Here is a 12,229-nt window from a genome sequence, read left to right on the forward strand (position 1 = left end):
AAAAACTTTAGTTTTGAACTATTTTGTTTTATTCAGGTGCCACTTAATTCCTTCCTGCTTCATTTTCTTTAAGAAGAGGCAGCCTATAAAACTCTGCCTCTAGGTAATACTTTTGAATTGTCCACTTGACATTTCAGTTACAACCTTGGATGATATTTATAGGATTATTATGAATTCGTGTTTTCAATGTGTAGTCCTGCCTGAGCTTATGTCTTAATTAGCCCTCACCTAGGTTCAAATTAAACCCACTGGAACAGATCCCAAATTACAATATCATTACACAACATTGTGAAAGTGTATGTGTGAAAATAATATTGATAAAAGGTTAACCATGGTTAACCATGGTTAATTCACTCACTAATTAATTCTCCAAGTATTTGAGAACCTGTCTGAGCCCTGGCGGCATCGTTATTACACATTGGGCTGCTAATCAAAAAGTCAGAAGCTCAAAACTACCTGCTACCTGGAAAGATAGAGCGTTCCACTCTTGTAAAGAGTTACAGTCCTGTAAACCCACAGGGCCATTCTACCATTTCCTGGAGTATCATTCTGAAACAGCATGGACTCTATATCAGTGAATGTTTGGCTTTTGGTCTGAGTCAGAAATAAGACTAGCCAGACTTTGTCTCACACACTTTGGGCATGTTGTCAGAAGGGTCCAGTCCTTGGAAAAGAACATTATATTTGGTAAAAGAGGAGGTCAGCAAAAATGATGAAGACCTTCCAAAATACTGTTAGTTGGAGCAACTCAATGGTCTCTAATAACAAGAACCCTGGTGGGGAAGGGTTTGGTGCTGTTAACCAAATGGTCAAGAGTTTGAGCTCCACTGGAGAATGATGTGGAGTTCTGCATCAGTAAAGATTTACAGCCTTGGCCACCTTGTGGGCTTGTTCTACTCTGTCCTAGAGGATCATTAGGAATCAGAATTAATTCAATGGCAGTGGGTTTGTTTTTCTATCTAAATGAGACAAAAAATATGCCACACAATGAAGATTAAAGGAAAAACAAACTAAAGAGCAAAAACCAGCAAAAGAATAAATCAGTACTTGATCTTAGATTATATCCTGATAGGATGAGAAGATTAGGGACACATACATATTGTGACAAGTGGTAATAATTTCTATGAATAGAGAGGCAGATTCATGTGGTTAAGATCACAAATTAGGGAGCCGGGCTGTCGGGTTTTAAAACATATCACATATATTATTCTTCCCCAGACTAACTAGCCATGTGACATTGGCCATATTGATAAAGCACCGCAGGTATCAGCTGGTAAATCACAGATAATATCTCTCTCAATGGTATTGTAAGGACTAAATGAATTAATATCTTCAAAACCCAGAGCAGTTTTTTCATGTGTTAGCTCTTTTGGGGGCATTGTGTGTTGCATGTGGGGCTGTTAACCATAGGCCAACAGTTCAAAACCAGGCCCTTACTCGAAGAGAGATGAGGCTATCTACTCCCACAGTCAGTCAGTCTCTGAAATCTACAATGCAGTTTACCCTGTCCTGTAAGGTTGCTATGAGTTGAAAATACTCGATGCCAGTGAGTTTTATTGTTGTTGTTTTGGTTTTTGGATAATATAGTTAATGCATGTTCACTATTATCAATAAAAGAAATAAAGAATATACAATAAGGCTACAAAATTATTTGCAACTTATAGAAGTTATAATTTGTTTTAATGTGAATGGATAAAATGTAGCCATTAATTTTCCACACAGAAGAATAATAGAAATATACTATTTAATATTTTAAATAAATGTGAGTATATTGATTATTAGTTTTAAAACATTAGCTTATTAAACTTTTGCTGAATATACTGATTAAAGAATGGATCTTCTTCAAAGATTTATCATATAATTGAGAAAATAGATACATATGTAAATAAAACAGAAGGAACAGAATTAGAGAAAATATAAGTAGACAAAGTTAGTTGATTATGAAATTCCACAGAATATGAGCACTAGAACTTCCCTGTGTATCTGGCTTAAGCCCACTTCTGCATCAAAGTTCCTGCAATCAGATTATTTCCATATCAGAACCACTGGGGTATATTTATTTGTAACAGTGAATTCCACACATATATGCACAATCTTCAGAATTGGCCACCCAAGCTGTATGGATATCATCTACAACAATCACAGAATTGAAGGTGACATTGAACTCTACCTAGTACCCTTTTGTCATTTGTTCTTGAATGAAACAAATGCCCTTTCACAGACCTTGAACAGGAGCACTAAATGAGTCTTAATTACTTCTGCCCAAAATAATATACCTTATCCTCTTTTCCTGCATGACAAAGACTAATCAGACTGTCTCTCACCATTATCTTAGTTGTGGATATGTGATGCCTTTGGAGGGTTTTTTTTTTAAACTTTAGAATCCAACTTCCTATGACTAGCCAAGGGAAACCACTTACTTTTAGTTTAAAATGGAAACTTCCATTTGTTGTACACCACAGTTTATTAATGTTTTTTGAAACCCATATTTTTTGCCTAAATATACAGAAAAATCTAATGCATGCATTTGTTTTCTAAAATCATATAAAATACTAAATATTCTATGTTGAAAATAGCAAATCATATGAATCAATGATCAAAGAAAATTGGGGGTAGAGTATGTTTTCTTCTTTTTTTAAAATCATTTTATTGGGAGCTCATACAACTCTTATCACAATACACACCATACATCCATTGTGTCAAGAACAGTTGTACATTTGTTGCCATCATCATTCTCAAAACAATTGTTTTCTACTTGAGCCCTTGGTATCAGTTCCTCATTTTCCCCTCCTTCCCCACACCCGCCCCCCATGAACCCTTGATAATTTATAAATTATTGTTATTTTGTCATGTCTTACACTGTCCGACGTCTCCCTTCACCAACTTTTTTGTTGTCCGTCCCCCAGGGAGTTGGTTATATGTATATCCTTAAAATTGGTTCCCCCTTTCTAACCTTCCTTCCCTCCACCCTCCCGGTATCACCACTCTCACCACTGATCCTGAAGGGTTCATCTGTCCTCGATTCCCTGTGTTTCCAGTTCCTATCTGTACCAGTGTACATCCTCTGGTCTAGCCAGATTTGTAAGGTAGAATAGGGATCATGAGAGTGGGGGGAAAGAAATATTAAAGGACTAGAGTGAGAGGTTGGAAATGGAGGTACAGAACAGAGATAGATTTTAGCCAGGAATGTGAAGTTGAGAAAAATTTTATTGCGGCAGGGAAATAACTCCCTGGAGTGAAGGGACAGCAGAGCAGGACAGGGGCATCTTGAGCCCCTGAGCTGGTTCCGAGACCCAATGAGTTAGGTCAGGGAAATCGTGCTGGGCAGCGAGGCAGTGGGACATATACAGGGCTTGAGCCAAGGACGTGTGTACTGATGAGGGGAAGGAAGGCCTTCTGGTGCTGTGTCTGAGTTGCAGTGTCTGAGTCAGGAAGGGGTCTGTGAGTAAATTATCACCAAACACTGAGGGAAGGGGCTGCACAGACCCGGCCCTGAGAGATGTAAGCTCCTTGGATGCTGGAGACAGGGACTGCACAGTCCAGCTCTGGCCTTGAGAGGCAGGGGGAAGGGGCCACACAGTCCAGCAAGCTATCTTTTGAGAGAGCTGGGGGAAGTGGCTGCATGGTCCAGACCTGGCCCAAACATCCCAAACTCTTAATAGCAGTAATAGGCATTGTGTTCTTTCTTTACTTCCTGCTGAGATAGGATAAAGAAGGCGGGGGCGGATTAAGAGTTGGAAGCTTCAGAGCCTGGGTCAGTCAGCAGCAGATTATAAGGGTGAAACAAGAGTTGGTTGAAGGTCATGTTGGAGATGGCTTTCATTCAGTCCTGCAAAAATTTAAACACACAGGAAGCCAACAGTAATAGTACACAAAGTATTGCCAAAGGCCCAATGAGGGGTATAATCCATGACATGACAGAACTTTGGAACCATGAGGACGGGTCAGTGGTGCCACACTGATGTTTTCTGATTTCCTCAGCCATGTTGTGGAGTGCTTTAACATTTTATTTAATTACTTTTAACTTATTGATATAGAGTATGTAACTTTTTGTCAGCTGTTAACAGATTTAATGCATGGCGGTTTTGAAGGTTTATTTGTGCCAGGGATGTAAGTTATTGTTGCAAGGTGAGAGACTTTGAAGTGGAGTTTATGACCAGCTGGAGTTGTTTATTAAAGTTCTGTGTTTGGAGTATGCTGTGCCCTACTAGGTGAGTGTGCAGACGTGGGCATGCGGATGCATGAACATTAAGTTTTGTGTTTGGAGTATGCTGGACCCGGCCCAAACATAGAGGAAAGTTGTATGTTTCTTTGTTGCTACACTGCACCCTGACTAACTCGTCTCCTTCAGCAACCCTTTTGTAAGAGTATGTCCAGTTGCCTACAGATGGGCTTTGGGTCTCCATTCTGTACTCCCTCTCATTCACAATGATATGATTTTTTTGTTCTTTGATGCCTGATAACTAATCCCTTCAGCACCTCATGATCACACAGGCTGGTGTGCTTCTTCCATGTGGACTTTATTATTTCTGAGCTAGATGGCCGCTTGTTACCTTAAAGCCTTTAAGATCCCAGATGCTATATCTTTTGATAGCTGGATACCATCAGCTTTCTTCACATTTGCTTATGCACACATTTGTTTTCAGCGATGGTGTTGAGAAGGTGAACATAATAGAATGCTAGTTTAATAGAACAAAGTGTTCTTGCATTGAGGGAGTACTTGAGTGGAGGCCCAATATCCATCTACTACCTTAATTTTAAACCTATAAATATATGCACATAGATCTATTTCCCCATTGTCATATATAAATATATTTACATATGTACATGCTTATATTTAGACCTCTATAAATACCCTTTGCCTCCTAGTTATTTCCTCTATTTCCTTTTGCTTTCTTCTTGTCCCACTATCGTGCTCAGCCTTCATTTGGGTTTCAGTAATTTCTCTAGGTCACATTACTCTTGATCAAGCCCTACCAGGCTTCAAACACATATTTTAGATCTCTCAGAACAACAAAATGTCCCAAATATTGTGTCGGAGACAACTGAGGTAGGAAGTACAAGCTGGAGCAGAGCTTCTGATTTCCGAGCAGAGTGGGGTCAGTAGGAAGCCCACTACCGCCTACAAATCCTGTCAGGTAGTGTTGCAGAGTGTTAGGGTTGTGGAAAACTGCAAATAATTTGCAAAACTTACTGAGGGATGGCCAGAGAACCTGTGGAAGAGTTTTTCATAACAGAAATGAACCCTTTTATGACCTCCAAGTCCCAGTAAGATCTCTAGACTGTTACTTGGTCCCATTGTTGTTGGTTGTCATAAAATTCTCTCATGAGAAAACCTCATAAAATATGTACTGGTTCTACATCATCCCCAACATCTTAGTCTGGACTTTCTAGAGAATCAAAACCAGTAAAATGCATATGCGTTACCTCGTGGAAATGGTCCACACGATTGTTAGAAAATGGCTTCTGCAATTGCAGAGGCTAACAACTACCTAACCCATGGGTCAAATGGCTGGGTATGATCTCCACCTTCAGGTCAGACAAGGAGCTGTAGATTTCTTCTTACTTCCCAGTAGCCATAATCAGAAGCCCAGAAGATTGCCTAATCATAAACAGAGTGAGAGCTTGGTCTGATAATTTATTTATATCATGTATTTAGGCCATGCCCCCAATCAAATTCCTCTTCCAATTGATAGGCTACACACATCAGATTATAATATGTAAAGTGATACAAAGGGTTTACCAAACCACCGAGAATTATAGCATAGCCATATTGACATTTAACATTAATCATCACCACATTCTTGGTTTTCAATGAGATCATTGTGACCCACAGAGCTTTCATGTGCTGATGCTTATAAGCAGATTGATATTCATTGCTTCCTAGTCTGTTTTAATCTCTAAGTGGCATTGTAGCCTGTGAAGCATCAGAGCAATGTGAAAACCTCCTTGTCAGATGGTGGTGATTCTGCACAAAGTGCGTTGGTTAGAATAGAACCTGTCCGACTGCACGACGGGTGAGAATTCTACCACTGAAACGTCCATGTCCCCTTCATAATTGAATTAGATGAGTCTTCTCTTTCTTATACAAAAAGTCACACCCCTAAGGAAGTGTCTTCAGGTCGGGCTCTACCTTTACCCTTACCAAGGAGTGTCTTGTTGACATCATCCAGAACCATCACCAGAATTGACTAACAACAAACAACCAGTCATTAATCATTCTATAAATCAATGAGTTTACAAAATTCTATCGTGTTCATGGACAGATTAATTTTTCAACTATAAAAGTGTTTAAATATTTAATTCTTAATCCTTTATTTCTATTTGAGTACACATTTTGGCTTAAGTTTTTTTAAACAGTTTTTAGTTTTTAATGAGCTTGTAAACAAAAAAACTCCCACTTCAAAATAAAAACAAAATCCCAGATCATACAGATGTTTACGTGATTACATTTATGTAAGCAAGGTACATACATGTTCAATTGTAAGATGGTAACTAATTTTCTGTGACAAATATGTTTTTTTCCTTAATACCAAGAACATTACAGAGTTAATGCAGAGTCCTAGAGATAATCTAGTGGTCACTAAGTTTTTCTCAAGTCTTCAACTTAGATGCTGTTACTCCAGCACAGCAAAGCAGGCAGTCTCTCATGTGCTCAAATACTGGAGTCTTTGGTTGCTACCATATCAGCTGGCTTACAGACAATAAGCCAACCATTTTGAGAATGTTTTAAGTGAACAACTTGCAAACCCTAGTGATGGAAAAAACCCTAAGAATGTACAATAGTGAGCATTACAACCATACCAGTTGTGGCTGAAGACTGTTCACGCCGTTCCACTAAAATGACATCTCAAAGCAGTGTAGTTCAAAAATAAAAGGTCTTAAGAAAAAAACAAAATTGGCATATGCACAATTTCCCCACCAATTAGTGTATCAACCATTTAGTTAACTTTTCCACTTAAAAAATGTAATAGAAAACTGGACATTATGTTTCACTATCTCAGTGAATATTCACAATTACAGTGGCTACAACTCAGGATGCGGCATCACCAGTGCTGTCCAGAGCCAGCTTGTACTGAAATTACGTTCTTTACACTAAGTAAATGGTTGTTCACAACCACTGGCTAGTGTACATATGAACTAAAATTTCTAGGTTTGGGGAGAAACAAATGCTGCTCCGATCATCTGGTCTGCTGGTTTCTTCTGTTCTTCAATTCATGCTTAGAAACTTTTCGTGTTACTCTTGGTTTGGACAGTTTGCTGGCCTGTGGGGGTTTGGGCCTGCTGACCCTGCCCACTAGAAGAGGCTGCCTGCTGTGCTGCTTTCTGCTTTAACACTGTCCAGTCAAATGTGTAGTCAGATTGGTGGTTCAGGGTCCTGAAAAGAATGCGGAAAAGCTGCCTCAGATACAGATAATCCGGGGTTTCCTCAAAGCACAGCCCACGGCCACAGTTTAAGTACATGGCAAATTCTGCAGGAAACCCTTTACACAAAACTTCAACAGGTGTGGACATCTTCTTTTCACTAATCTTTTCATATTTTTGTTTCTTTGTTTGCGGCCTTTAGTCCTTGCCATGGGCAGACTGGTTCTATTAAAATACATCAAAACATAGCCTAATGATTCCATGCCGTCTCGGCAACTGCTCAATACCAAGGTGTGCGTTGATGCTGGCATATCGGGCAGTGCCGGTGAGATTTTTATCTTCTCTGTATGGCATGTGTCCCTGTGTCCTGTTGTCTCTTTACTTTTTGGCCAAACCAAAATCAATAAGGAATAACTTATTACAGTGATGCCCAATACATTAGGAAGTTATCTGGTTTAATGTCTCTGTGTATAAAATTCTTTGTATGCACATATTCAATTCTGCTGGTCAGCTAATATAAGTACCGTTTTCATTGTGAACCTTCTGGAACAAAAATTGAAGAGGTCTTCAAGGCTGGGTCCCAGAAGGCCCATAACTAGAACATTGTAGTCATTTTCTTGACCATACCACCGTATGTGGGGGATGCCAACCCCGCCTTGGAGACTCTGATACGATTTGCTCTCGTACAGCAACTGGGGGTGCCTGGCCTTCTGAGACTCGAGCTTCACTGCCACTTGCTCACCGTTGGTGATGTTGATCGCCTGATACATGTCCCCGAATGAGCCAGACCCGATTTTCCGGACTAGTTTATATTTCCCCCCCGACGGTGAACTCTTCCTTGGCGCCGCTGCTGCTGGCCATCCTGGGAGGAGAAGGAGGGCTTGGGCCAAGCTCTGACACCTATAAGGGGAGTGCGGGGTCTCTGGGGCTGGTCCGCAGGCCAAGGCTGCGGAGGGCGGCAGGAGAAGGAGGCCCTTCCTTGGCGGCACAGGGCACAGGATCGCCTGATCACCGCTGATCCCTCAGCTTTCTTTCTGCCAGGCCACAGTTTGAGAAGGGACACTGGCGCCTACTAGCCCGGGCCTCTTGCTCCTGGGCGGCTGTCACTGTCAGGGAAGGGGGCGCGGTGAGTTAGGCACTGTAGCCCAGAGGGACCCCTGTCACTCCGCCAACGCTGCCATCTTGTTCCTCCAGCTCCAGCCTTGGCGTAAGTCTTAATAAAGATCATTATGCTTCAGTAAAATACCTGTCCTGATTGAGACAACAGCAGAATTTAAACGAAAAATAATTGACATTTGTTGACTTGGTTTTTCACTAGGAACCAAGCCCTGAATTGAAAGCTATATGAGGAATTTTTGCTTCTAAATAACCTTCTAGATAATTCATGTTAAAATAATTAAAATTGAATTATGATATATATATACTCTATGTAAGCACCACATTAATTTCTTCAAGCATTTAAACAGTATCTAATTTAATTTACACAGCTGTTACGCTTTGTCTACATCATTATGATTTTTCTATGTAAGTTAAATTTTATTGAAGATTCCTATTGAACTATTCTGTGTCCTTGAAAATAATTGGAAATTTGCATACATTTGTGACTATAGGATTTTGGTAAGTTTCTATTGATAGAAAACTCTATTGATAGAAAATTTTCTGCTTACATAGTATTATGATCCCATGGTTATTTTTATCTTAACACTGGTTTGAAATAATTTTGCACCAACTAAATAATATAATCCTGCCTCAAAAATTATGTATATAAGCCATAAAATTATAAAGTTCAAACAGAATTTTCAAGATAGCATGGGACATTACCAGATATGTATTACCATCTACTTTTGACCTATCATGGACCTTCAAAAAGTCTGTGGAAAATTTTCATTGATTTTATTCCATTTCTTATGAACTTTTGGTGGCCCCTCATATTAACCACTCTTCCTGCATCTAATGTGGCTCATTTTATACTCAGAAGAATTGCAAAATTGACTAATCTGCGCATTAAGGTTCTACATTTTTACAATCACAATTAGTTCTGTTAACAATTGTTCACAAGTGGATCTTATCAGAATTTTTACTCATTTTCTTTTCCAAAGACCCATTTGGAAAAAGTTGTTTGCTAGGGATTAGAAAGACTGGTTAGAGAAGCCCTGTGGAGTGCCTACCAGCACCACCATACCAACGATTTAAATATTTAATTAACCCATTTCTGTAAAGTTGATTCCAACTGATAAAGAGCCCATTGGCTGTGGTAGAATTTCCTGTGAAATAGTTACAGTCCATTTTTCCTTAGGGAGCAAGTGGTGGGATAAAACTACTCTCCCTTTGGTTAGCAGCAGATAACTTAACTAATCATATGATAGATCTCCTAGATAATTAATTACAATGGAGACAATGTAATATTAGGACAGTATTGTTCTCTAGAGGAAGGGAAAATAAAAACAAATCAAACACTAAAAAACCAAGCTGGTTAACACCAAGGTATTCTTTTAGTTGTTAAAAAGAAAGTAAAAGCACTAACAATTGTGTCTGAACGGTAGAGATTGGAAATTAGGTGGAGTAATACTTAAATAGCAGACAAAAGATAGTTATTGTGCATGAAGCTTAGCACAGCACTCATAAATTATAGAGAGATGCATAGTGCATATTCTTTGGCAGATGGTAACTTGGTAACTTCTCTATTGTTTGTTGTTTTAAAAATTTCCTATAGTTTCCAGGTATAATGCTAAATGATCTTCAAACTTCAAACAAGTTAATGTTAAGAGAAAGCATTTGTGAACAAGACATGGAGGCAATTTAGATAAGTAGATTTAGAGAAAAGTTGCAAATTGGATGAGATTTTGTGAGAATGCTTTTCCATTTACTCTATAATAAGGAGTGATTTATCTTCCCCTAGAACTCTAGGGCTTTTTTCCCTACAAAAGATGGAAATTCCATTATTATACACTTATTTAAAAATCGATTTCTCTTTAGCCCTGTAAAAATTTTATGGGTCTAAAGAGAACCATTGGCATTAGATAGACAAACAAAAACCCCCCCAAATTTACCTTAGTATTGTTACTGCTTTTTGTGTTTCTAAAGTACTTTAAGGCTCATATAGCACATGTGCTTAAAATATTTTAATCTCACAGTGATTTCAAAAGTCCTCCAATAACTCAACATACAGAAGGGCTTGCTGAACCCAAATCTCATGGCCAACAAGTGGATTTTCAGTGAAATGACCTTTGCTATGGTCTCTGAAGCCTTTGTAAATCTTTGTAGGAACAGAGCTTAATCTTCCTCCCACAGTGCAGCTGATGTGTTTGAGCCATAGATCCTGAAACTACCTGTCCAATACTTACCTGATAGTGCCACCATAGCATATCAAAGGCTATTGCTGAGAACCTTGTTTCTGACCAGCTACCTTTGCTTCGATGACTGCTTCTATTAGCCATTGCTTTGGTTGTGCTTTGTCTTCATTATCATACCAGTAAAGTTCTTTCATTTCTTGTCACCATTCTTCCAAACATTATTTCAAGATCTTTGTTCCACTTACTTAAAATTCTCATCAGAACCTCTGTGCTTTTCTGCTGCTGAACTGGGTGTAACCGTTTTCGTCCCCAGCTAAGCAGGAGAATATTATTTTGGGCAAAAACCTTTTGATATCTATTCGTATTTTTTCATGATATACAGTTTCCATGAGCATGTGTTTTAAACCAATGCTTTTGATATCACAGATATCTTTTTTTGATTTCCAATACTGCTGGTGAGTATAGGAAGAAGCTTAATCATTGACTCAGAGGGGTAAAGGTCATTCATACCACACACTGGTTAAATCTTGATACCATAATACAGAGCTAAATTTTAAAATCACTGTGGTATGCTCCAAAATAGCATAAAAGAATTATAATCAGAATTTCTCACATAAATTTGTTGCTGATCCTAGGAAAATAACATAAAAGGACTTGATAGCACATATTCATCACATATCCTGAATATAAGACACCCATCTTTGCCTCCTCCCACCTTTAGTTGATTTCAAAATCTGCTCCTTATTCTTAATCGATAATGCAACTATTAAAATTGATAGGTACTTGCCAGAATAATGTTGGTGTTTATTTTATATGCCAAAGAGAAGACAGGTTAGTGAAAGACTACTGATTCCTTTCCTAGCCATAGTAATAAAAGTGCTAGCTTGCTCATCCAACCACAGTATCTCATAAGCTAATTCAGTTGCCTGATTGCCTCTCAGAATATTTATAATAAAAACAACAAAAATATCAGGAACACATTTAGTTGGCATAATTAGGGAAGCTTTGCTTCTTTAATAGTATAAAGTCTTTAAAAATTCATTCACAATTATTATTAAAATACATCCTGTAGAAATAACCCATGAAGTTTCTTAAATGCAATTTTCTTGACTACAGGGCACACTGACAAAATAGTTTCTAAAATTTTTCTCGATTTTTTTGGTCACATTTTATATGAAAAGGGCAGTGAAATGTAGACAAGTATGTATTTCTTTTTAATATATGAATAAGCTTTCATCAATATTCTTTTCCTTTCTCATAAATAGTGCTTATGACCGAAGTTAAACTTTTACTTAATATTAGTACTATTAAAGATTATTAATATTCATTAAAGCTGCCCTGCTACTGGAGGGGAGGAAAAGCCTAAAATTCAAAGGTATTTTATCCTTTTTGTAAGCCTTCAACAGACAAAGGAGTATGGACATAACATATAGTTGGAAGACACCATCAGCATGAGGCCATTATTAATTTCCAAAGGATTCACAATCAGGAGGCAAAATAGATGATAAAAACAAAGACAGTCATGACAGAATCATGGTTGATGGCAGGTAATGCATCACTGTTGAGGGAGG

At 38.4% G+C, this 12,229-nt stretch overlaps 1 pseudogene; it reads right to left on the reverse strand.

The window, feature by feature from the left end:
• Positions 1 to 7,126: 7,126 nt before the first annotated feature.
• LOC101661659 lies at positions 7,127 to 8,226 on the reverse strand (annotated as a pseudogene).
• Positions 8,227 to 12,229: the final 4,003 nt, after the last annotated feature.

The sequence above is a fragment of the Echinops telfairi genome, unplaced genomic scaffold (genome assembly GCF_000313985.2).
Source record: "Echinops telfairi isolate 266 unplaced genomic scaffold, ASM31398v2 ScPeMD7_25;HRSCAF=90, whole genome shotgun sequence".
In the NCBI taxonomy this organism is placed as follows: Eukaryota; Metazoa; Chordata; class Mammalia; order Afrosoricida; family Tenrecidae; genus Echinops; species Echinops telfairi.